We start from the raw sequence: 23626 nt of genomic DNA, 5'->3' as shown, positions 1-23626 counted from the left end.
CCACCCAACGTGGCTTACTTGTGTAATTTTCACAAGTACTTTGGAGAATGGAATTAAATAAGATAACCAAGAAAATTAAATTGAAAGCGGCATGGTCCTAGTGAGTATGCTAATTTCGAGAATTTAATTTTCAAGGTTAAAATGTGGTCATTGCTTAGATATCATATCAAGTACAATGTACAACTCCCAAAGGAGTCCCTTCTTGATGATGATATGGTCTAGTTAAGGTGCCAACTATTAATTTCCTTTGTCGAAAGGTTAAGTTGACATGGATGGAAATTAAATGACTAGGTAAATAGTCTGGTTGAGGAGTTCATGTGTAAACGTCCACCCAACGTGGCTTGCACATGGGATTCTTTGAGCCGTTGGAGGTTTCATTAATATTGTTTTATCAAAAGGTTACAATATTACTGTTACGAACTATATGTTTTTTTTCATGTTCTTACATGTTTATTTGTTTACTTTCAGATATGTCTATGTCTCCGATTATTAACATTCTAGCAAACAATCCTCTCACCGGTCCAAATTACACCGAATGGAAACGCCATATTATGTATATTCTTGACGCTGATGAGCACAGTTTTGTGCTTACCACTCCACGTCCCGCGGCCTTAACTGATGAGTCGACTGATGCGGAACGTGAGGCGCATAAAAGGTGGCACAAGTCGAATAATATGGCCAAGTGCTATATTATGATGACTATGTCGCAAAATTTGCAACTCCAGCATCAGGTCATGGATGACGCAGCGACCATCATGTTAAACCTCAGTGAGGTTTATGGGGAATCCGAGAGGTCTGCTCGTTTTAACTTGATGAGAGAAATCTTATCTTGTAAAATGAGCGAGGGCAGCTCGGTGCACGATCATGTCATGCATATGACAAATCTGTTTGACAGGCTTGATCTGCTAGGAGGGGGTATCGAAGGCGAAGCCAAGGTCGATATCATCCTCAATACTCTCCCCAAGACTTTTGAGCATTTCCGTCTCAATGTCGTTATGAGCAAGGCCAACTATACTCTTAATGAGTTATTGAATGCTCTAGTTTCGGCAGAGGGGGTCATGGGCACGCGCAATGGGAAAGAGGTCCTTGTTGCTGCCAAGGGATCTACTTCTTCGTCGAAAGGCGGGAAAAAGAAGTGGAAAGGTCCAAAGGGCAAGCATGACCATGAGGCTAGTGGGAGCGGTAAAGCCAAAGTTGATGGTCCTAGCGGCGGCGTGAACAAGCCGACAGCCAAGGGAAAGTGCTTCAAGTGCGGCAAGGTTGGGCATTGGAAGAAAGATTGTCCAGTGCTCAAGGCAAAGGGACAAGGTACGTCACAAGTTTTAGTAACAGAAACATGTTTAGCTTCGTTTTCTACTCATTCGTGGGTAGTGGATACGGGGGCAACTGACCATGTTTGTTACACCTTGCAGGGGTTCAACCCAACAAGGGAGCTGGCAAGTGATGAGATCACCATCTCCATGGGTGTAGTGACCCGCTCTTTTATATATTTTAAATCTAGTAATGAGTGTTTATTTTTGTTCATCAGTGAATGAAAACGGTTTTTATCCTAATATGAATTCAGCTTATGATCCTGAATTTATATTGTTAAAGCAGTAAATGATATTATTTCAGAGTTATAACTGACTTAGCAAAGTCACGTTATTTATTTAAGCAAGATGAAATTAGATTTTATCTTTATTCAAGTCGTGATTTATTTCTGACTCGTGAGTTAATTAAATCTGCGGATTTAATTTAAATATTAGAACAACAAACGAATTAAATCTACGGATTTAATTTAGATTCATTTTATAATTTATCGATTTAAGCGAGAAATCACATGTCGAAATACGAGATTTATTTAAATAAACAGTATCAAGCATATACGAGCACACGATCCATCTTACAGTTACAGAATCACCGAGACAGAGAAAATACATCAATAATTCTCCTCTACATTTTTTTCCTTTCTTTTTCTTCTCTTTTTCTTTCCATTAATTTTGTTCCCCACTCCATTTTACCACTAAATCTACTTTTTGACTTTCACCACCATTTTCCCCACCACTTTCACCACCAACTCAATTATGCAACAACACATATTGTTCCAGCCATCAAGTCTTTTCTTCCCTCACCAAAACGTATAGAAGAAGTTGAGAAAGGGAGAGAGAGTTTCCTCCAACTCCAAATTGTAACTTGAAGAGGTATATACTAAGCTTCTTTATTTTGAATTCAGTTTCATATCATCCAAACGGTTCCCAAAAATTCTCAAATTAATTGTGTATCATCTTTCATACATTTTCTATATTTTGGTAAAATTTCAGAATATTTAGAGCTCGCATGATTTATTTATGAATTTGTAAACATCACTGCCCATCTTGAATACATTTTTGGTAAATAATCTTTGGGAGATCATAAGTAAAGTTTCAATCGGTGAAAACCTTTGAAACTTGAATATGTCACTCTAGACTCCCGTATCTTTCTTTTGACATCGGCCTCACCATTTTTGAGTAAGGGAAACAACCGGTATAAATTCTTGAAATCTAGTTCTTATTCCATGTACCATCCAGTAGAATTTACAAACCTACGACTTTGAGGTGGAAAAGGCCGACTTAAATATTTGATTCTCAAGCCTATCTTTCTACTGAATATTCACTGACATGTTGGGAACTTACTTGTTCAGTTTTAGAATTTTTGGTGAAGCTTAAAGTGGTTTTTCCGATTTATGTTCTGAATCTGCCAAACTTGAACTCTTTTTGTGCACTGAACTTTAGATAGTCATATCTTCTAAACCATGAAGGTTCTTAGAGTAAATCCAACTGGAGAGTGTTATGATCTCTCCCTAGTGTCCAGATTGACCTTTGGGGTTCCCAGTGGAGTTTTGTAAAGGGAGATATGAATTTTTAAAGAAAGCCCACTGACTTGGTTGTAATCTGGAAATATGAAATTTACAGATTTTTGCTTGTTAAATAACCATCTTTGAGAGGGCATATCTTGCTCGTTTGAATTGTTTTTCATTCGATTCAAATTGGAGAATGATCCTTGAAATGTCTAGTTTCCAGAATGTCTTTTGGAGCCTCATTTGGAGATCCGAGGTAGATTTGGAGTCTGTTGTAAAACAACCCCTTAAGAGCTCAAGTTGTTGAATTATTTTCTATGTATCAAAGTTTATTTTAAAGGATGTTTCGTGAAAGATTTAGTATATGTGCGTAACAAGTTTGGGACTATTTATTTTAAATGAGGTCCGTTCTTTATTTAAATTAGGATGGACTTTTAATGAATATTTTTGGGATTAAACTATTATTTCTTGATTTATATAAATTATTTTTAAGGACTTATAAATATGAATTTCGTAGGCCTACTGACCTACTGTGATCGACGGTTTGTCGATGTCTAACAGCTTTGAAAAATTTTATAGCAAGTCCCTACATGAGTCTTGAGTACCCTGGTAAAATTTCAAGCCATTCCAACTTCGTATGATACTTCTTTAAAATGCAAAACCTAAACTGCACATTACTACTGAGAATTTCAGAGAACAGAGAAAAGAGTCATTTATTTCAGTAGCTTCCTGGGTGATCTAGCTTTCCAAATTTTTATGGTATTAACCTTATTGTGTTATTTAGATATCCACCAAAGTTGAGCCCAGTTTGACAACGTTTACTATTTTTCAAAAATACAAGTTTTCGATTGTTCAAAACTACCGAACATGGTAGATCGTGGTAAAAACGTCATATCTCTCAAACCACTTGGAGTTTTCGACTCTATTTTTTTTATATGAAACTAGACTCGAAGATATTTCTTTCGGTATAAGTCTCGAGTCCAGGAGATGTCGGAGTCAGAACAGATTAAATTTTGAAGTTGAGTCAGTGTAAAAGCAGAGCATGTTTTGATGATGTTTGATTGTGATTCTTATGTGCCTTATGTTGAGCCTTTTTATTTTATTTTATTTTTTTAATTTTATAACATTACTTGTTCTTATTTATTAAGCCCGATTAATTATGAGATTATAAAGCGAATAAGTTGAAGTATTTATTTTCTATTGACTACGAGGAACGGGGTTTATTTAATTGACGGATTAGAACACACGATGAGAACGGATTGATTATGATAATCTATCCGACCTCATGTGACGAGCCTTATTTAAATTATTTTATTTCGACAATTAGGATTTATAATAGAATTTCCCAGATTATTATCTCAGAATAATAATTATCGGAATATGAGTCATGCATAGTTAAATTACGCATTCTCATTAATTGAGGATTTTATTCGAGCAGTATCTTATTTATATTCTCGTAATAAAGGTCAAACACGAGATTAATAATCAGTCAAGGAGCTACTGTACCACAGAAAATTTCTATCAGGTGGGCATTACTTTCATATATATCAAATGAGTTTAAATGTTACGTTCAAGCAAGTTATTTTCATGATAAAATCTTTGAGTTAAAGTTATTTCAAGTATTGTCTTGCCATAAAATGTTTAAATTTTAGTATGATATCTATCTGCTTTGGCTTTGCCAATGATGCAATCGAATTCGGGTCCTGAGCAGTTGATAGCTATCCTGCCAGGGCTAGTGTACACCAGTGACCGTGAGTCATCTAGCGGGTTGGCCGGTCAAGTGACCGTGAGAGGTGGCCACCTCCCCGGCACACAGTTCCAGATATGATAGATTACAAGAGAACTTAGTCTGCAGACGAACTTTAAGAATCACAAATGAATTTAGTAAGCTTGGGCCTTTTAGCGAAAAACTCCCTTGCTGTACTGTTTATTATGGCATGACAATTTACAGTTTTGAAACATGTATTTTTATACTTAGGCATACGTGCCCACTGAGTACTTTTGTACTCAGCCCTGCATATATTTCTAAATGTGCAGGTTGAGCAGCTGCCGATGGTGATGAAGTGACGAGCGGGATTCTTTTGTCTTATTATGTATTAATGAACTCTAGGGTTACATGTCTTCATACATGTAATCAGAACCTTATTCCGCTGCGTACTCAGAAGTTTTATGTTATTTTGGATAAGTCGGAGTTATCCGAACTTGTTAGTTATTTGAGTCTATACGACAAAAACTCTGTTATATTATAGATATCCATGTTGTTATCAATGATGAAATACGATCCTTTCTTGTTTGATTATTTCCCTTTCTACCCCGCTTCTAATCTCCCTCCATTAGCCACGATTTCCCGGCTTAATTATCCTTAATTAGGACCGGTCGTGACAGAGTGGTATCAGAGCAGTTTATTTGCTCTGAACCCTAGAGTTAACCAAATTTTCTAGTATGATCACTAGTATGAAAGAGTCAGTCGACAAAAGCTCAGCACTTCATCACATCGTCATGCTCAGCAAGAAAGAATGTGGTAATGATTTTAAAACATTGAGAAGTTCACGTTTTATATGAATGTACTGATGCTTACATTCAAGTTTATGCATTATTGATTGATTAGATATCTCAATGAACTTAGATGCGTTAAGAATGCATGATCACTGTTACGAAAAGAACAATAGAAGCTAGGAACTCAGTCATATTTCACTATAGCCATGGTGAAGAGCTAAGAAAGAGGAAGAGAATCCAATGAAAGCAGTGCAAGCAGAGTGCCACGCACGAATCACTGAAGCAGGCATAGTTCTTCATTCAGGTTGTTCACGCAAGACGGAGCACCTAATCGACTATTGCCTTCGATGATAGTTTAAGTACAATATTGCTTATAAGTGATGAGTGCAACTGATGTAATCAGTTAGCTAATCCCTAATAAGCTGAGACTCGCTTCTAGCCTCGCTTATCACTAGCTATGGCTTGAGGATAACCTTCATGATTCATGTATGAACTTCAGAGTTAGACTTACGAGGGGTCAAAATGCTTTGTATATGATGTTATAATATTACGATTAAAGCTATCAGCTTATAGTTTCAGATATTCGGAACCATTCTACTTACAGTACCTATCGCAATAGATAAGGACATGACTGAGAATCCCTATTGATTACGATCACCTACTACGAATTGGAAAGACGAGATGTGATATGGGTACTAGCAGTTATCAACCATTATGATTGATCATAAAAGTTTACGCAAGTGTATAAGACGAGAGAAGTTCTCGAAGATGGTTTAGAGTTTAATAATAGCTAGAAGCGCCGACAGTGGATCAATGCTGGAACAAATGAATTAAGATTCTAATGAGACCCTAAGGATATACTCCAGATAAGTATATATACCTTAACCTATCGAGGACATCGTCTCAGTTAGAACGTCATGGATTATGCATTTAGTCTGGTAGCCGTAATGAGAGCATTGACTAAGGTCATTCCATGACTTAGTATTACACATGGAGACACATACCCTATAAGGTGCTCAGATGAGCAAAAGCTATTTCCTTATTGAATGCGTGATGATTCAGAAGGTCTTTTGCAATAACACGGAAGAGTGCTTCAAATTATATGGTTGCATTTCAAGCGCTATGTGAAGGAACACTAAGTACTAGAAGTACTACATTAAGATCATATAGAGGAACATTATTGAGTAAGGTCGAGCCTACCTTATTTCGCCTATAGAAAATGTTTAAGGATTGCATTAAACTAGGAGGCAGACTCCAAGTTTGAGAAGCTCTAGAATATTCTCAAGGACATGTTCAAGATATTAAGAAGAAAGTGGTGATTTTAGACCAAATATACCTTTTGCAGCCAAGGAACAAGAATTGCCAAGTTCGGAAAAGTATTTCCGAATGACTGAGAAGTAGTTGTGTCGGACCTGGCCAGTCCACATGGCCAAAATCTCAGTAGTCGTCATATATGGGTCTTTAAACCTATATATTTTAAACCTTCATCTGAAAAGCCAAACGGGTTCAGACTATTAGGTCATTTCGTTTCGACCTTTCAGTCAATTCATTTCTACCCTATGGTTATTCATTTTCAATTGTTTGGCAAATTATTGAAACACTTTGCCTAATTGCCATTTGTTATTTGAATCATTGCGATCTACTAGTTGTTGGTAGATTTTCTGTGACCCAAGGACAAACAGATACTTATCTGATTAAATCAGTCAAACACATATGCTTCAACCCAAGGGTCAAGCACGTAATGCATACAGACAATCTCTTGTGCATTTAGTAGGACCTTATTTGTGTATTTCAAAAACGATGATCATTTCGATGCTTTTGTATGCCCCTATGTTGGCTTAGTTATTTTGACTAGTATTAGTACGGAAACGCTGGTTAATAGGGCATTTTGGAACTGAGATCTTTCATGATGAATTTGCAAGATAGCCAGTTCATCATGTATAATGCTTGAATAGATCACCATATTTAGATTCAAATGTTGATGAAATAGTCCTCATTGATACTAATTTCCCATGTCTATGTAGCGACCCTATCAGTCTTTCGCGGCAAGTCGAACCGCTATGTTTTATTTATATGTTCGCTTAAGTTTTAGCAGGAGCAGAACTCGATGAGTTAAGGAGTAACTATAGAAACGATAGTATGTCCTTATTGCATTTTAATGCGCTGATAACTTGTGTTTTTACTCATTAGAATGCCACCAAGACGAGGGCGTCCGAGAGGAGGGGGAAGGATTCCCCGTAATGATGAGAGAGGCCCAGAAGCAGGGCCAGAACCTGAATTAGTTCAACCACCTGTTCAGCCAGAACGGCGGATTGAGGAATTATTCTTGCGACAGAACCCACCTACCTTCAACGGGACAGGAGACCCGGCAGAAGCTGAGACTTGGGTTCGCGCTATTGAACGCATTTTCAACTTCCTGCGTTGCACCGACCAAGAACGCCTGACTTGTATGTCCTTTCAGTTGACTGGGTCAGCTGATTTCTGGTGGGAAGCAAGGATGAAAACGATGACAGCAGAGCAGTTAGAAAACCTGACTTGGGAACAATTCAAAGCCGGTATATATGACAAGTATATACCCAAGAGCTACCGCAAGAAAAAGGAGGCTGAATTTTACAATCTGAAACAAGGAAAGATGTCGGTAACTCAATACGACAGGATGTTCTGCGATATGTCTAGATATGCGCCGGAACAAGTTGACACAGATGAGAAGATGGCTGAAAAGTTTTGTGCCGGTCTGAGGCACGAGATTAGGATGGCTTTGGCAAGCCACGGAGGATTGTCTTACACTGAGTCGCTCAGCCGAGCGTTAGACATTGAGGCAGCCATGCCAGGAGAAAGACTTGCAATTATACCTGCGCCAGCACCTCCACATGATCAAAATCATAATCAGAATTTCAAAGGAAAGAGGAGATGGGACAACAGTAACCCGAACCAAGGCGAGAAGAGGCCATGGCAGGGACGGGTCTTCCAGTCACAAGGTTATGGAAGCCAGGGCGCACCGAAACAGATGGGAAATAACCAACAAAGAGCCCCACATTGTCCCAAATGTAACAAAAGTCATATGGGAATTTGTAAGGCCGGCAGTGATAGTTGCTATATCTGCAACCAGAAGGGGCACTATGCAAATCGGTGCCCGAATAAGCAACATGGAACGAGTTTAAGGCCAAACCCACCTATCCAGGCTCCGCATCTGCGAGCAATCCAAGCTCTGCCCCAACCATACCCAAGGCAGCAACCACAGTATCAGCAGCCACAGCAGCACCAACAGCTACAGTACCAACCACAACCTCAACAACCGTATCAGCAACAGGCCCGCCAACAACAGCAGCGACAACAGAAACAACATGAAAAGCCTCGTCATGCTAGAGTCCTATGCTATGAGGCAGAAACAGCCCGAGAACAACCAGGGAAACCTGGCAGGTATGGGCATGCTACTCAATACTCCTGTTGTACTTCTATTTGATACGGGCGCATCGCATACTTTCATTTCAAGTACATGTGTTGACACATTAAAATTTAAAATGGAAAGAGCTGACCAGAAGTTGAGTATATCATCACCTATAGGAGGGATGACGACAGTAGATCATGTGTGCTTGAACCTAGAACTGAACATAGGGTCACTCAAGATTGTAGTGAACAACTCCTATGTTATACCGATGGGAGATGTGGACATAATCCTAGGAATGGACTGGCTAGTCGAGAACTATGCCACCATCCTTTGTAACGAAAGACGGATATCGTTTCGACCCCCAGGAAGGGAGCCGTCACATTTCCACAGAATTAGTATGGGAAGAAGAAAAATGATCATCTCCGCCCTGCAAGCAACGAAAATGATGAAGAAGGGATACCCAGCTTACCTCGTATACTTGCACGGAGAATTGGGTACTGAAAAGAGTATAGAAGATGTAGAAATTGTACGGGACTTTTCAGATGTATTTCCAGAGATTCTGCCAGGATCACCACCGGACAGACCAATTGAGTTTACCATTGATTTGGAGCCCGGGGCAGCTCCCATTTCGAAGGCACCATACCGAATGGCTCCTAAAGAGTTGGAAGAACTCAAGATACAACTGCAAGAACTTTTAGAACTTGGATTCATTAGGCCAAGTGTATCACCTTGGGGTGCACCCGTACTTTTTGTGAAGAAAAAGGATGGCACATTGCGAATGTGTATAGACTATAGAGAACTGAACAAAGTGACACTGAAGAACAAATATCCTTTACCAAGGATAGATGACCTCTTCGACCAGCTCAAGGGAGCAAGCGTGTTCTCGAAGATTGATTTGCGATCTGGTTATCACCAGCTGAAGATTCGACCAGAAGACGTACCTAAGACGGCATTTCGAACTAGGTATGGCCACTACGAATTTGTAGTTGTGCCATTCGGGCTAACCAATGCGCCAGCTGTGTTCATGGACCTCATGAATCGAGTGTTTCATCCGTACTTAGACAAATTTGTCTTGGTGTTTATAGATGACATCCTGATCTACTCGAAGAACGAGAAAGACCATGAGGAACATCTGAGAATTGTCCTAGAAACGTTGAGGACGGAGCGCCTTTATGCCAAATTCAGCAAGTGTGAGTTTTGGCTCAGCGAAGTCACGTTTTTAGGACATATTGTATCATCAGAAGGGATTAAAGTGGACCCTGAAAAAGTGCAAGCGGTGCGTGAATGGAGATCGCCTACTAACCCTAATGAGATAAGAAGTTTCTTAGGATTGGCAGGTTACTATCGGAGGTTTATGGAAGGATTTTCCAAAATTGCAAGGCCAATGACGCAACTACTCAGGAAGGGAATAAAATTTTCTTGGACAGAGGAGTGCGAGAAGAGCTTCCAAGAACTCAAGGAAAAGTTGACTACGGCACCAGTGTTAGCCGTCCCAACAGCTGATAAGGAATACGTGATCTACACAGACGAGTCCAAAAATGGACTTGGTTGCGTGCTGATGCAAGAAGGAAGAGTGATAGCATATGCGTCACGATAGCTTAGGCCACATGAACTGAATTACCCGACTCATGATCTGGAGTTAGCTGCAGTGGTGCATGCGCTGAAGATTTGGAGACACCACCTATATGGAGTTAGGTGTGAAATATTCACAGACCACAAAAGTCTGAAATACTTTTTCGAGCAAAAGGACCTTAATATGAGACAAAGGAGATGGCTCGAACTAGTGAAAGATTATGACTGTGGTATTAACTACCACCCAGGCAAGGCCAACGTAGTGGCTGATGCATTGAGTCGTAAGACTCAATCTAAATTGGGAGCTCTCATCACTCGAGAGACGGTGCTCATAAGGAAATTTAGCAAAATGAGCATAGAAGTGGTTAAACCACCAGGGACGATAGCAAGCGTTGTGGCAACGGTACCTAACTTGAGGAAGACGATCGTGGAAGCACAAAGAAAAGACGGGAAGATGGAAAAACTACGAGAAACAGTAAGGAAAGGAGGCGTCAAGAATTATCAAGAAGCATCAGATAATGCTATCCTCTTTGAGGGAAGGATATGCATCCCCCACGATGATGAGCTTAAGGATAAAATCATGAGTGAGGCTCACGATACCCTTATACTGCCCACCCAGGGAGTACTAAGATGTATCAGGACCTAAAGAAACACTTTTAGTGGGAAGGCATGAAGAGAGACATAGCGTCATTTGTGGAGAAATGCCTGGCATGCCAACAGGTGAAGGCCTTACACCAAAGGCCATATGGAAAACTACAATCGTTGGAAATTCCAGAATGGAAGTGGGAGCACATCGCAATGGATTTTGTGACCAGTTTGCCCAAAACAAAGAGAGGAAACACTGCCATTTGGGTAATAGTGGATCGACTCACAAAATGTGCTCATTTTATACCAATACCGATCACACACGGGTCAGACAAGCTAGCTCAGTTGTATGTTCGAGAGATTATACGCTTACACGGTGTACCCGTGTCAATCACATCAGATCGAGACTCGAAGTTCACATCTAGATTTTGGATGAGCTTACAGAAGGAGTTAGGCACGAGGCTAAATTTCAGCACCGCCTTCCACCCGCAGACAGATGGGCAGTCTGAAAGGACAATTCAGACCCTTGAAGATATGTTGAGAACAGTGGTGTTAGACAGAGGTGGAAGTTGGGAAGCAGTGCTGCCGTTGATTGAATTTGCCTATAATAACAGTTACCAGGCAACTATCGATATGGCACCATATGAGGCATTATATGGAAGAAAATGTAGATCACCGCTTTATTGGGATGAAGTGGGTGAGAGAAAAGTTTTAGGACCAGACATGGTCAATGAGATGGTTGAGATAGTCCGCCAGATCAGAGGGCGAATAAAAGAGGCACAAGATAGACAGAAATCTTACGCTGATGCACGTCGAACTGAGTTATGTTTTGAAATAGGAGACAAGGTCTTCCTAAAGGTATCTCCTACCAAGGGGATAACTAGGTTTGGTGTCAAGGGAAAACTTAGGCCCCGATTCGTAGGACCTTATGAGATTTTGGAGAGAATAGGCCCAGTAGCCTATAGGTTGGCGTTACCGCCAAGCTTTGGAAACGTTCACAATGTTTTCCACGTATCACAACTCAGGAAATACGTTTTCGATCCAAAGCACATAATCCACCAAGAAGAGATGATCCTTTGTCCAGACTTGAGCTAATGAAGAAAGACCAGAGGCCATTCTAGATCGAAAAGTACAACAACTCAGGAATAAGGCAATCACATCAGTGAAAGTCTTATGGAGACACCACGGACAAGAGGAAGCCACGTGGGAGCTTGAAGACAAAATGAAGGAGAAATACCCCGAACTGTTTTAGAAGAAATATGCAAATTTCGGGACGAAATTTTTGTTAAGAGGGGTAGTATGTAGTGACCCGCTCTTTTATATATTTTAAATCTAGTAATGAGTGTTTATTTTTGTTCATCAGTGAATGAAAACGGTTTTTATCCTAATATGAATTCAGCTTATGATCCTGAATTTATATTGTTAAAGCAGTAAATGATATTATTTCAGAGTTATAACTGACTTAGCAAAGTCACGTTATTTATATAAGCAAGATGAAATTAGATTTTATCTTTATTCAAGTCGTGATTTATTTCTGACTCGTGAGTTAATTAAATCTGCGGATTTAATTTAAATATTAGAACAACAAACGAATCAAATCTACGGATTTAATTTAGATTCATTTTATAATTTATCGATTTAAGCGAGAAATCACATGTCGAAATACGAGATTTATTTAAATAAACAGTATCAAGCATATACGAGCACACGATCCATCTTACAGTTACAGAATCACCGAGACAGAGAAAATACATCAATAATTCTCCTCTACATTTTTTTTCCTTTCTTTTTCTTCTCTTTTTCTTTCCATTAATTTTGTTCCCCACTCCATTTTACCACTAAATCTACCTTTTGACTTTCACCACCATTTTCCCCACCACTTTCACCACCAACTCAATTATGCAACAACACATATTGTTCCAGCCATCAAGTCTTTTCTTCCCTCACCAAAACGTGTAGAAGAAGTTGAGAAAGGGAGAGAGAGTTTCCTCCAACTCCAAATTGTAACTTGAAGAGGTATATACTAAGCTTCTTTATTTTGAATTCAGTTGCATATCATCCAAACGGTTCCCAAAAATTCTCAAATTAATTGTGTATCATCTTTCATACATTTTCTATATTTTGGTAAAATTTCAGAATATTTAGAGCTCGCATGATTTATTTATGAATTTGTAAACATCACTGCCCATCTGGAATACATTTTTGGTAAACAATCTTTGGGAGATCATAAGTAAAGTTTCAATCGGTGAAAACCTTTGAAACTTGAATATGTCACTCTAGACTCCCGTATCTTTCTTTTGACATCGGCCTCACCATTTTTGAGTAAGGGAAACAACCGGTATAAATTCTTGAAATCTAGTTCTTATTCCATGTACCATCCAGTAGATTTTACAAACCTACGACTTTGAGGTGGAAAAGGCCGACTTAAATATTTGATTCTCAAGCCTATCTTTCTACTGAATATTCACTGACATGTTGGGAACTTACTTGTTCAGTTTTAGAATTTTGGTGAAGCTTAAAGTGGTTTTTCCGATTTATGTTCTGAATCTGCCAAACTTGAACTCTTTTTGTGCACTGAACTTTAGATAGTCATATCTTCTAAACCATGAAGGTTCTTAGAGTAAATCCAACTGGAGAGTGTTATGATCTCTCCCTAGTTTCCAGATTGACCTTTGGGGTTCCCAGTGGAGTTTTGTAAAGGGAGATATGAATTTTTAAAGAAAGCCCACTGACTTGGTTGTAATCTGGAAATATGAAATTTACAGATTTTTGCTTGTTAAATAACCATCTTTGAGAGGGCATATCTTGCTCGTTTGAATTGTTTTTCATTCGATTCAAATTGGAGAATGATCCTTGAAATGTCTAGTTTCCAGAATGTCTTTTGGAGCCTCATTTGGAGATCCGAGGTAGATTTGGAGTCTGTTGTAAAACAACCCCTTAAGAGCTCAAGTTGTTGAATTATTTTCTATGTATCAAAGTTTATTTTAAAGGATGTTTCGTGAAAGATTTAGTATATGTGCGTAACAAGTTTGGGACTATTTATTTTAAATGAGGTCCGTTCTTTATTTAAATTAGGATGGACTTTTAATGAATATTTTTGGGATTAAACTATTATTTCTTGATTTATATAAATTATTTTTAAGGACTTATAAATATGAATTTCGTAGGCCTACTGACCTACTGTGATCGACGGTTTGTCGATGTCTAATAGCTTTGAAAATTTTATAGAAAGTCCCTACATGAGTCTTGAGTACCCTGGTAAAATTTCAAGCCATTCCAACTTCGTATGATACTTCTTTAAAATGCAAAACCTAAACTGCACATTACTACTGAGAATTTCAGAGAACAGAGAAAAGAGTCATTTATTTCAGTAGCTTCCTGGGTGATCTAGCTTTCCAAATTTTTATGGTATTAACCTTATTGTGTTATTTAGATATCCACCAAAGTTGAGCCCAGTTTGACAACATTTACTATTTTTCAAAAATACAAGTTTTCGATTGTTCAAAACTGCCGAACATGGTAGATCGTGGTAAAAACGTCATATCTCTCAAACCACTTGGCGTTTTCGACTCTATTTTTTTTTATATGAAACTAGACTCGAAGATCTTTCTTTCGGTATGAGTCTCGAGTCCAGGAGATGTCGGAGTCAGAACAGATTAAATTTTGAAGTTGAGTCAGTGTAAAAGCAGAGCATGTTTTGATGATGTTTGATTGTGATTCTTATGTGCCTTATGTTGAGCCTTTTTATTTTATTTTATTTTTTTAATTTTATAACATTACTTGTTCTTATTTATTAAGCCCGATTAATTATGAGATTATAAAGCGAATAAGTTGAAGTATTTATTTTCTATTGACTACGAGGAACGGGGTTTATTTAATTGACGGATTAGAACACCCGATGAGAACGGATTGATTATGATAATCTATCCGACCTCATGTGACGAGCCTTATTTAAATTATTTTATTTCGACAATTAGGATTTATAATAGAATTTCCCAGATTATTATCTCAGAATAATAATTATCGGAATATGAGTCATGCATAGTTAAATTACGCATTCTCATTAATTGAGGATTTTATTCGAGCAGTATCTTATTTATATTCTCGTAATAAAGGTCAAACACGAGATTAATAATCAGTCAAGGAGCTACTGTACCACAGAAAATTTCTATCAGGTGGGCATTACTTTCATATATATCAAATGAGTTTAAATGTTACGTTCAAGCAAGTTATTTTATGATAAAATCTTTGAGTTAAAGTTATTTCAAGTATTGTCTTGCCATAAAATGTTTAAATTTTAGTATGATATCTATCTGCTTTGGCTTTGCCAATGATGCAATCGAATTCGGGTCCTGAGCAGTTGATAGCTATCCTGCCAGGGCTAGTGTACACCAGTGACCGTGAGTCATCTAGCGGGTTGGCCGGTCAAGTGACCGTGAGAGGTGGCCACCTCCCCGGCACACAGTTCCAGATATGATAGATTACAAGAGAACTTAGTCTGCAGACGAACTTTAAGAATCACAAATGAATTTAGTAAGCTTGGGCCTTTTAGCGAAAAACTCCCTTGCTGTACTGTTTATTATGGCATGACAATTTACAGTTTTGAAACATGTATTTTTATACTTAGGCATACGTGCCCACTGAGTACTTTTGTACTCAGCCCTGCATATATTTCTAAATGTGCAGGTTGAGCAGCTGCCGATGGTGATGAAGTGACGAGCGGGATTCTTTTGTCTTATTATGTATTAATGAACTCTAGGGTTACATGTCTTCATACATGTAATCAGAACCTTATTCCGCTGCGTACTCAGAAGTTTTATGTTATTTTGGATAAGTCGGAGTTATCCGAACTTGTTAGTTATTTGAGTCTATACGACAAAAACTCTGTTATATTATAGATATCCATGTTGTTATCAATGATGAAATACGATCCTTTCTTGTTTGATTATTCCCCTTTCTACCCCGCTTCTAATCTCCCTCCATTAGCCACGATTTCCCGGCTTAATTATCCTTAATTAGGACCGGTCGTGACAATGGGCAATGCGTCGAAGGTCGCAGCTGTTGCTATTGGAGATTTATCTTTATGTTTTGGTGATGACATTTTAGTTTTGAGAGATATTTTATATGTGCCGGAGTTTCGGCGGAACATAATTTCTGTTTCAAAGTTGTTTTTGAATGGATATTCTGTTACTTTTGATGGGGGTGTCTCTATCATGAGAGATAACAAGATTATTTGTTCTGGAATTTTGAACAACTCTCTCTATACTATTACATGTCCAATGAATAACTCTGTCCATGTTGCATCTACATCACAAATTCTTCCAAATCCAAATAAGAGAAAATATTATTCTCATGAACAATATACACATACTTGGCACCTAAGATTAGGCCACATCAATCTAAATAGGATCCAAAGGCTCGTTTCAAATGGAATCTTGAAAGATTTTCAAGCTGTGCCATTTAGAACCTGCGAATCCTGTATAGAGAGAAAGATGACGGCAAGGCCTTTTAAGGCAAAGGGGAATAGGGCCTCGGATGTGTTAGAATTGGTTCACTCTGACTTGTGTGGACCAATGTCCACTAGAGCTCGTGGAGGGTATGAGTACTTCGTTACTTTTATTGACGATTACTCAAGATATGGGTATATTTACCTACTTCAACGCAAGTCTGAATGCTTTGAGAAATTCAAAGAATTCAAGGCGGAAGTGGAGAAGAGAACGGGTAAATCTATCAAGTCATTGCGGTCTGATCGCGGTGGCGAATACCTCGGGAACGAGTTTCTGCAATACTTGTCAGATCTTGGGATTACATCCCAATTGACTGCACCGGGTACTCCCCAACAGAACGGTGTAGCAGAGAGAAGAAACATGACTCTTATGGAAATGGTACGATCTATGATGAGCTATGCATCATTGCCTATTTCGTTTTGGGGATATGCCTTGGAAACAGCGGTTTATTTGCTGAATCGGGTACCGTCCAAATCGGTTCCTAAAACTCCTATTGAGTTATGGTCAGGGCGTAAGCCCAGCTTGAATCATATAAAGATATGGGGTTGTCCTGCATACGTGCTAGACAAGGAAGCGAGGAAATTGGAGCCGAGATGCGAACTAATGTTGTTTATAGGATACCCTAAGGAAACGAAAGGTGGTTACTTTTATAATCCAAATGATCAGAAAGTGGTTGTTAGCACCAACGCACGATTCTTGGAACACGATTATGAAAGTAATCACAAGTCTAAGTCCGAGATTGTCCTTCAAGAAATCGAAGGCAATGGACAGGCGATTCCATCACCCCAGCCAAGTGTGCAAGTGAATGCACCACAAGACACTGCACAAACCATTGTCACAACTGTACCACCACCGCTTCGTCGTAGTGGGAGGGTTGTAGTTCAACCCGATCGATTTATGTTCTTGGGAGAATCTTCGGATCTTCTCCCTGTTGATGAACAAAAGGATATCGACCCTGACAACTTTAGACAAGCGATGAAAGATCAAGATGCAGATTCTTGGTACGAGGCCATGGTTTCTGAAATAGAATCCATGGGTGCTATGGATGTATACGAGAAGACCGAACTACCAGATGGCTTCTTAGCTATAGGTAGTAGGTGGGTATACAAGAGAAAGAGAGATTCGGATGGCGAAGTCGCAGCTTTTAAAGCTAGACTGGTGGCGAAAGGTTATACCCAGGAACAGGGTATAGATTATGATGAGAACTTCTCGCCGGTTGCCATGCTCAAGTCTATCCGAATACTCCTTGCCATAGCAGCCCACATGAACCTTGAGATTTGGCAAATGGATGTCAAGACCGCTTTCCTAAACGGTTTCCTTGAAGAAGGAAGGGACATCTATATGCAGCAACCTGAAGTGTTTGTGAAGAAGGGCGAAGAGCATCTTGTGTGGAAGCTTAAGAAGTCCATTTATGGACTTAAGCAAGCTTCGAGGTCATGGAACAAACGTTTTGACGAGGTCATTAAATCCTACGGATTTACTCGTTGTGAGAACGAAAGTTGCGTGTACCGTTTAGATGCCAATGGTGACGTGGTTTTCCTTGCACTTTATGTAGATGATATCCTCCTCATTGGCAACAATGTTGAGCTATTATCGGACATAAAGAAGTGGTTATCCGAACAGTTTCAAATGAAAGACTTAGGAGATGCAGCGTACATCCTGGGGATCAAGGTCGTTCGTGATCGCCAGAAAAGGATGTTGAGCTTATCTCAAGCGTCTTACATTGATACTGTGATTGCTCGTTTTAGCATGCAAAATGCCAAGAAAGGCTTGCTACCTTTTAGACATGGCATTCCTCTGTCTAAGGACATGTGTCCTAAGACGCCTAGTGAGGTTGAGGAGATGAGGAAGATACCCTATGCTTCCGCCGTAGGTAGCCTCATGTATGCGATGCTATGCACGAGACCTGATATTTGCTATGTCGTTGGCATGGTTGCAAGATATCAGTCGAACCCTGGACCAGGACACTGGACTGCGGTAAAGCATATTCTCAAGTACCTGAAACGGACTCGAGATTATAGGCTAGTTTACCAGTCAGACAGTCTATTTCCTTTGGGTTACACCGATTCGGATTTCCAGGCTGACCGGGATGAGAAGAGATCTACCTCTGGTTATGTGTTTACCTTGGGAGGTGGAGCCGTATCGTGGCGGAGTGCAAAGCAGAAGTGCATTGCAGACTCCACCATGGAAGCCGAGTATGTAGCTGCTTCGGAAGCTGCTAAGGAGGCTGTATGGTTCCGGAACTACCTCTTGGATCTAGGAGTGGTCCCTAATTTGCCTAAGAGTATCATAATTTATTGTGATAACTCGGGTGCAGTGGCAAATTCTAAGGAACCCAGGAGCCACAAGGCGTCAAAACACATAGAGAGAAAGTACCACATCATACGAGAAATCGTAAACAGAGGAGATGTGCTAGTAGAAAAGATTGATACATTGGAGAACCTAGCTGATCCTTTCACGAAAAGCTTACCGCAAAAGACCTATGAGAAGCATGCTCGAGGGATGGGATTGCGGTTGATGCCACCCACTTAGAGAAAAACTTTCAGTATAAGTGGGAGAGATGAAGTGAAGTCTTGTAATAGCTAGTATTTAGACACATTGTATACTAAAAGTTTTGCTTTAGTATAAGTGGGAGATTGTTGGATTTGTATACTGAAAGCAAGAACTTTATGCTTGTATACAATGATTCCTGTTATTCACTATTCTTATCTCCTATCTGATTGTGTTCATGATTGCATATGTATGTTCTTTATCTCTGTATAAGTAGATTATATGGTGTGTTGTAGATCACAGAAGACCATATAATTGGAATAACCTTAAGAGATATAATATGATCACAGCCGAAATAACTCTAGGACAAGTTATTGGTTTAGGCTGCAGTATAGATGGAAGTAGTTTGTCTTGGCTACTTGTCTATACTGGTACGTCATTACGTATTGATAGGACCAACAGTTGAGATGTATTCTTCTATCTGACTTAAGTGAAGAATCAAGATCTCGGTGACTCATAAATCTTAATACTAATAAGTATTCAGATATATGTGTTAATTCGTATATCACTTTGACTTACTATGGGCGAGAGTTAAATACTAACTCGAGTACTCTGTATCTTGGGTGATAGCGGTTAATATATGATATTTGATTATCTGTATTAGTACCCGTATCCGGTATAGGATAATGACATCCCCTTAAGGAGCTCAATAAGGTTTATTACGCTAAACCCTGCAGGTTGATTAAGTTCAGGCGTAATAATAAAGATTGAGTGGTACTGCTTAAGGAATTATTAAGAGATTAATTAATTTAAGCAGTCAGAGCTCTAATTAATTAATGGATGTCGGATATTTTAAATACGGAGATTTAATAAGTCTAAATACAAGCCCCGACTCATCACCGGAAATAAAGGGGTAAGTCAGTATCGGTTCTCTAGTGGAATGAACTGATATTTATAAATTAATTATGGTCTGGGCTGACCATGGATAAATTAATTTATTTGAGGCCCATCTTTATTCCTTGTATCTGGTCCCTGGGCTGGCCCAATGTCTCCAAGCCCTAGAAGACAGTAATTTTCGGCCCTCTCACTAATGTGGCGCCTCCTCCCTCTTTTCTGTATTATTAATACAGCTGTCAGCTCTCAGGAAAACACACTGATAAAATATTAGGGTTTTGAGAGCAGAGGGAGGCGCAGGAACGTGATTGGCCTTTCTGTCTTGGGAGTTCTCATAGCTCGTTGTCCATCCAACGTTGGGAATTGAGCGGGATACAGTCGAGAAGATCAGAGCTGGAGTCTGAATCATTCGACGCGATCATCAATCATCTGTGCATCCAATTCTCAAGTAAGTATTTCCTAACACCTAAGTGCAGCTGTTAAATTCATAGGAGCATGTTAGGAATTAATCGTTGTATGATGAATTAATAATAATCCAAGAAACGATCATCGGGCAATCGAGTATTAATTCAATTTAATATTCCTTCAGGGAGAAGAGAGTGAGAGCACTTTCTTGCCTTAGCACTTTCTTGGAGTGAAAATGAATGGAATGGGAGAAGTTTGCAGCCACTCTTGCTTTTGGGGAGGCTATGCACGAAAATTTGGGGTAGGATAGGGTGGGGGTGGCTGCCACCAATGGAAGGTACCTTGTGGCATGCAATTTGGTAGTTCCAATGCCAAGTCATGATGGTTCTTGTCCCCTTTTGAATTTAGAAAGGTGGCTGATGTGTAAGTGGGCTTTGGGGCTGAAATGGGCTGCATTTGGGCTCTAAAATAGGGCCTTAAAATCGGCCCAAGCCTCTCTAAAAATCGGCCCACCCTTGGCCCTCTATACGGCCCGTAATCGCTCAAACCCGAACTAAAACAAACTCGTATTAGAAATAAATATGCACTTTGCTTTTCATACTTTGAAATGAAAATAAATATACCTATTTATTGAAAACAACAACACACGGAAAAAATAAAAATAATCATCTTCTTATTTACCGACTTTCTTAAGAGAAAACCTAGGCATCAAGACTCATTAAATCATCGCTAGGATAATTATTCTTTTTAACCGGGAATCAGGGATCTATCATATCCTAGTAATATCAATAGGATCATGTGAAACCTAGGATCGAAAATCCAGGGTATTACATCCTTTGAATAATAATTATTCATCGACTCAAAGATTCTTATCGCGGTCTTAAACACGCGAAGATAAATAATTGCATGCTTGCTAGTGTAGTGACTCTGTCTCCAAAATACGAAATTCAAAAACATAGATGAAAACATAAAACACTTCAATTACTGGCAGATAGAAAAATTTAACACACAATACTGTAATTAAAATACTGATAAAAGAGCGGGTCACTACAATCAACCATCCACGCCCATGGATTTCATGACTACATCGACGCTGCGGCGGCACCGCCGCCTCCACCGAATCCAGCTCATGCTCTCTGGATTCGCCGAGATCAATTTCTCCTAAGCTGGTTACTCTCCTCCGTCACAGAGTCCATGCTAGGTCATGTTGTACGTTGTACAACGGCGAGCGATCTATGGTCCGTCCTTGAACGTCTGTTCATGTGTCAATCGAAGGCACGAATCATGCAGCTCCGTCTTCAACTTCAATCTACGAAGAAAGGAAATCTATCAGTTGAGGGATTTTTTCTCAAAATGCGAGGCTTCGCTGATAGGGATGGTAGTGGATCTTGGACCCGGTCCAGATCCGTGGATCCAGATCCGTTTTTATGGATCTGGATCTCAATTTTTTGGACCCGACTGATCTGGATCTGGATCTGGATCTGGATCTCAGTTTTGAAAACGAATCTGGATCTGGATCTTGAAATTTTAGATTCGGATCCGGCCCAGATCCGACCCGTGGATCCGTTTTATTTTATATATATTTTTTATATTTTATATTTAGTTTACTAATAATATTAACTAAATTAAAAATAATAAATAAATTATATTTAAAAGAATAAAAACTAAAAGTAATTACTCCCTCCGTCCCATAAATAATTGCTTGTTTTCCTTTTTGGGTTGTCCCATATATAATGGCCTGTTTCCATTTTGGGCTAAAATTAACACTTAATTAAAGCTTTTAATTATACCCAACAAAACCCTAATTATTTCAACCTACGCCTAATCTTTTTCTTCCTTAATTACCAAACTTTTCTACCTTTTTTCCCAAAACATTCTCTCTCTCTCTCTCTCTCTCTCTCACACAGACACTCCTTTGAGCATGTCGTCTCTCTCTGTCACTGGCGACATCGCCGGTTCTCGCCGCCTCCGGCGCGGCGAGACCGGCGCCTCTTCTTCTCCCTCATTTCTTTCTTTTCTCTTTACCTCATTATTTCTCTCTCTCTCTCGATCTCTCTTTCTCTCTGCCCTCTCCCTCTCGATCTCCCTTTCCCTCCCGTTCGCGGTGGCCGCTGTGAGCCGCGGCGGCGCAAGCAGCGCCGGCGGTCACCGCCGTCTCTGCTCCCTCTCTCACTCCGCCTCCATGCCCTCACACATTTGTCTCTCCCTCTATCTTGAGAACAGTGAGATCTCCACCCCTTGCATCCTCCGCCTCCGCCTCCGCCTCTGCCTCCGCCTCCGTCTCCGTCTCCACCGCCTCCATCCTCTGCATCCACCGCCTCCGATTTCCTCCGTCTCTGCTTTGGATCTCCTCCGCCTTTCATCTCTCTCACCCTCTGTATTTTGGGGTTTTCTTGGTTTTAGGGATTTGGGTTTTCTTTGTGTAGAATTTGGAAAAACGGTGGGAGATGGTTTCGATGGTGGAGGGATTTAGGTGGCGGTGGTGGTGGCCGTTGCCGGAGGAAGGGTTGGGTTTGGATGTTGGTATTGCAGCAATGGTGATGGTGATGGTGATAGTTTAAGGAACTGGTGGTTTTAGTTTAAGCTTTCTTCATCACATTTCTGTTTTTTGGGGGTGGAGGTGCGGCGGCGGCCGTAATGCAGCAATGGTGATGGTGAGATGCCGCCGGAAGGGGAGAGAGAGTGAGGAGAGATGGGAGTATTGTATTAAAAAAATTTAAAACTAATTAACAATAAATTAAACATGTGGTCCCTACAACTTTTCTCCCTAATTCAACACTCCTTAATTCCCGTGCCGAAAAGAAACGGGCCATTAATTGTGGGATGGAGGGAGTAGATAAAAGTATTTTGTGTTATATTTTTCATGATGGAAATTAGATGTTGTTGATTTTGTGAATTTTTTTTAATTTAATTTAAAAATAGTAGATCCATGGATCTGGACCCGTGGACCCGCGGATCTGACGGATCTGGATCTGGATCCAAAATTTTCAGATCCACGGATCTGGATCTGGATCTGGATCTGGATCTAGTATATGAAAACGGATCTGGATCTGGTATTGGCCAGACCCGGTCCAGATCCGGCCCGTTGCCATCCCTATTCGCTGATCAGTTGTCTGCTGTTGGACAACACGTCTCCGATGATGAACTTGTAATGTAAATCTTTGCTGGTTTTGGATTTGAATATGAAGCACTTGTTGTGAATATTATGCATCGATCAGACACTCAAAATCTGCAAGAAATCCAGTATGCGTTTCAAGCATACGAACTTCATCTTCAACAACAACACTCCTCTATATTTGATCCTTCCGCAAATATTGCCTATCGCGGACAAGGAAGAGGATTCACACCAGGTCGAGGCTTGGGCGGTTCAGGATCTGGAAACTGCGGTGGTTTTAATCGAAATATGCCTACATCTAAAGGCATTATCTGTCAGTTGTGTGGCAGATCTGGTCACGTAGCAATCAAGTGTTTTAA

The 23626-nt window shown here is 39.8% G+C and overlaps 2 long non-coding RNA genes across 4 annotated transcripts; both read left to right on the top strand.

Annotated features, from left to right (window-relative positions):
- Positions 1–2122: 2122 nt before the first annotated feature.
- LOC131017952 (uncharacterized) lies at positions 2123–5027 on the top strand. Of its 2 annotated transcripts, none has more exons than XR_009099945.1 (2): positions 2123–2180; positions 4853–5027. It is a non-coding gene; the product is annotated as an uncharacterized LOC131017952 (long non-coding RNA). The 2 variants fall into 2 exon arrangements; XR_009099946.1 differs by lacking the exon at positions 2123–2180 and adding an exon at positions 4043–4340.
- A 7486-nt stretch (positions 5028–12513) lies between these two features.
- On the top strand, positions 12514–15717 carry LOC131017949 (uncharacterized). 2 transcript variants are annotated; one of them, XR_009099941.1, is made up of 2 exons: positions 12514–12872; positions 15543–15717. It is a non-coding gene; the product is annotated as an uncharacterized LOC131017949 (long non-coding RNA). The 2 variants fall into 2 exon arrangements; XR_009099942.1 differs by lacking the exon at positions 12514–12872 and adding an exon at positions 13377–15031.
- The last annotated feature ends 7909 nt before the right edge of the window (positions 15718–23626 follow it).

Source organism: Salvia miltiorrhiza, chromosome 3 (assembly GCF_028751815.1).
Source record: "Salvia miltiorrhiza cultivar Shanhuang (shh) chromosome 3, IMPLAD_Smil_shh, whole genome shotgun sequence".
Taxonomy (NCBI): domain Eukaryota; kingdom Viridiplantae; phylum Streptophyta; class Magnoliopsida; order Lamiales; family Lamiaceae; genus Salvia; species Salvia miltiorrhiza.
The sequence above is the reverse complement of the archived record's forward strand: the minus strand, read 5'-3'. Positions and strand labels throughout refer to the sequence as shown.